The sequence below is a fragment of the Oryx dammah genome, unplaced genomic scaffold (genome assembly GCF_014754425.2).
Source record: "Oryx dammah isolate SB20612 unplaced genomic scaffold, SCBI_Odam_1.1 HiC_scaffold_8, whole genome shotgun sequence".
NCBI classification, from domain to species: domain Eukaryota; kingdom Metazoa; phylum Chordata; class Mammalia; order Artiodactyla; family Bovidae; genus Oryx; species Oryx dammah.
Window position 1 is genome coordinate 34,956,474 of NW_024070192.1, and position 2,905 is coordinate 34,959,378.

The following is a 2,905-nucleotide window of genomic DNA, read 5'->3' on the forward strand; positions in this document are numbered from 1 at the left end:
GGTGATGACTCCTGACTCTACACACCCTGCCCAGGCCTGAGCCACTCACCAAGTCCAGCTAACTATTTGTGAAACTCACTTGTTTATTATTATTTATCCACTTAGTTATTATTAGCTCTCAAATTCAATTATTAATTTACATGCCCCCCCCCAACCTATTTCCTTCCTGGTTAACACCCCTTTAATAAAAGACACCATTATTCTCAAAGATGCCCAAGTTAAACATCTAGAAGTCATTCCTTCCCCCTGCCTTATCCTGCTCTACTCTACCAAGTCCTTCTCTTCAAACTACACAGTGAATCCATTTACTTCTCTCCATCTCAGCTGCCAACCCTAGACTAAGACACTCTCGTATCTTGCCTCCTGGCCTGTCACATGGAAGGGAATTCCAGGTGAACGAACAGTATGTCCAAAGTCCAGAAGAAGCACATTGGTGGGGAAGGGGTGTCAGCCAACAAGTGTGGAGAGGGCATAAGGATGTGCCAGGAATAGAGCTTGAGACTGGAGCGTGGAGAGGCTGAAAGCCAAGCAGAAGAGCAATAGAAGAATGGGAGACAGACTTAAGGAGGCTGAACTTGGCAACACAGGTGGGACACAGTAGGGGTGGGGAAAGTCTAGAATGCGGAAGGAGCTGGAGACTGAGTTTGAGGTTCTGAGGTCATGGTGCCTAGGTGGGGGTTGGGTGGGGATGGAAAAAAGATCAGAGTGGAAATATTAGAGAAAAATGATCAAAGCACGAAAACTCTTGGAATATGGAGGGGAAAGAAGAGGGAAAAAAATCAAGGATGCTTCTTAAAGATGAGCGAGGGCTGAAGGAAAAGCCCAGCTGGTGGTTTCCTGGGGGATGGATCTGCCTGGTCTCTGAAAGGGGAAGGGGTCTCCCTGGGGTTCCATGTCTGAGTCACAGAGAAAGTCCAGTTTTGGGAGCCAAGAGAAGCGAGCCCTAAGCATTTTGAACTGGCTTTTGGAGTTTCTGATGTTGAAGGTGGGGATGGGGGTGGGAATCAAGGTTTTGAAGGGGGTCCCTTGTCCAGAAGGCCAGGGCTGTGAGGGTAAGAGAAGAGCTCAGAGGAGGGGCGGGGCCTCACCTGCCTGTGCTCCGTCTTGTCCTGGTCGTGGGTGAACTGTAAGACACAGGTAAAAGGTGGTGAGCCCTGCCCTGCGCCCAGCCACCCCTTCTCCCTGGGCATGGCTCCCCATCACCCACCTTCATAGTGGGCTGCCACTGCTCTGCGTGCCCGTGGTTTCTGGCCTTTAGATGCTGAGGATCAAGGAAAGACAGATGGGCCAAGCAGTCCCCATGTCTGGGGGTGGGTGGCCAGGAGCTACTCTCTCAGCCCCGTTCCCCCCGGTACCCTAGCATCCTTATTTTTGTTCAGTCTCCTGGTCTCAGAACTTCAGGCCTTATCTTCCTCCACAGGTATAGCCGCTGATAATTTATCATCCGAAGTGGGATGCTTTTGAGCACAAAGGGGATTGTTAATCATCACATTGAGCCCACAGGTGTAAGCCTGCAAGCCTGGATACATGGTCACAGGGTCACCCCAGTCATAAGTCTTTGCTTTTGGGGGTTCGGGCCTCTGATTCCCCTACCTCTTCTTCATCAGGACCTCAGGAGCTCTCCTAACTCCTGGCCACCTGCCTTCATAGTCAGGGTGGGGTCTGAGTGAGAAGCAGGTCTATGCAATGGAAGGAGCTTCTGAGGGAGGGTCAGAATTCTAGGTTTGAGTCTCTGTGACTCCGAACCCCCCTTTACTCTCTGTGCGTCAGTTTCTCTACCCATAAGCAAGGATAATGGGTTTTGCTCTGCCTGCTTCACAGGGCTGTTATGATGAACAAAACCGATAGTGAGTCCAGAAGCCTCCATGATATTATGATTACTCGATGGACGTGAGTCTGAGTGAACTCCAGGAGTTGGTGATGGACAGGGAGGCCTGGCGTGCTGTGATTCATGGGGTCGCAAAGAGTCAGACACGACTGAGCAACTGAACTGAACTGAAGGTTGGGATAAAGGGCTGCTCACCATTTCTGCGAGGCCGAACCAGTTTCAGGAAAGGAACAGCATCCTGGCTTTCCTCGGGCTGGGGGTTCAGGTCCTAAGGGCGTTAAAGGCACAGCTAAACCAGGATCTCACCAGGGACTCCAGGAGACACAAACTAAGACCGACAGGGGGCCTGTCACGAGAGGCCCAGTCAGCAAGAGGACCAAGTCCCTCAGCCAAGAGCGGCCGAGGCCACCGGGAGGCAAGTTCTTGGGGTCAGGGATCAGCCCTCACCCCTCTCCCCAAGACCAGCCACATCCCCCTAGTCCGCTCCCTTCAACCAGCAATTGGTACATCACACACACACACACACACACACGCCCACACCCAGTCAGAGTGCAAAATGAGTACACACCCTGCACACACAGCCAGCATCCCTCTTCCATAGCAGGCTCCTGCATCTCACACTCCCACGCCCCCCATGGCCAGTAAACACTTGGTACTTGGTTGACACCAAGGGGGCACAAACCCCTTACACGCAGTTGTCACTCTCATGTACCCAGGCATGAGAGGGCTGATGCACACACACCCCACACACATGGCTGGCACAAGCGGGGCACACACTTCCCATGCCCAGCAACCATGTAGCCAGCACCCACCCCCCACTCACCAGCGGGTCCGGGTCTTCCTCTGCCACCAGGTCCCTCTGGGAAGGCTCCTGCTGGGAAGGAGGCAGCTACCTTGTCCTTCTCCACCTGACATCTCACCCTCCACCCACCTTCCTGGCCCCTTTTCCCGCCTGCCCACCGGCCCCATCAGATGTTCGGCACAGTCCCAGGGAGGGGTGTGCAGCCGGGCCTCACCTGGGCAAACAGCGATGCCCGGCTCCCCAGGCTGACCACGGCCAGCAGGAGGCCGAGGCAG

The 2,905-nt window shown here is 53.9% G+C and overlaps 1 long non-coding RNA gene across 2 annotated transcripts; it reads right to left on the reverse strand.

Moving 5' to 3' along the window:
- Positions 1-6: 6 nt before the first annotated feature.
- Positions 7-2,905, reverse strand: LOC120866049. Of its 2 annotated transcripts, none has more exons than XR_005721585.1 (5): positions 2,845-2,905; positions 2,652-2,699; positions 2,024-2,096; positions 1,208-1,261; positions 7-1,124 (listed from the first exon to the last, which is right to left on the reverse strand). It is a non-coding gene; the product is annotated as an uncharacterized LOC120866049 (long non-coding RNA). The 2 variants fall into 2 exon arrangements; XR_005721586.1 differs by having other exon boundaries at positions 2,652-2,702.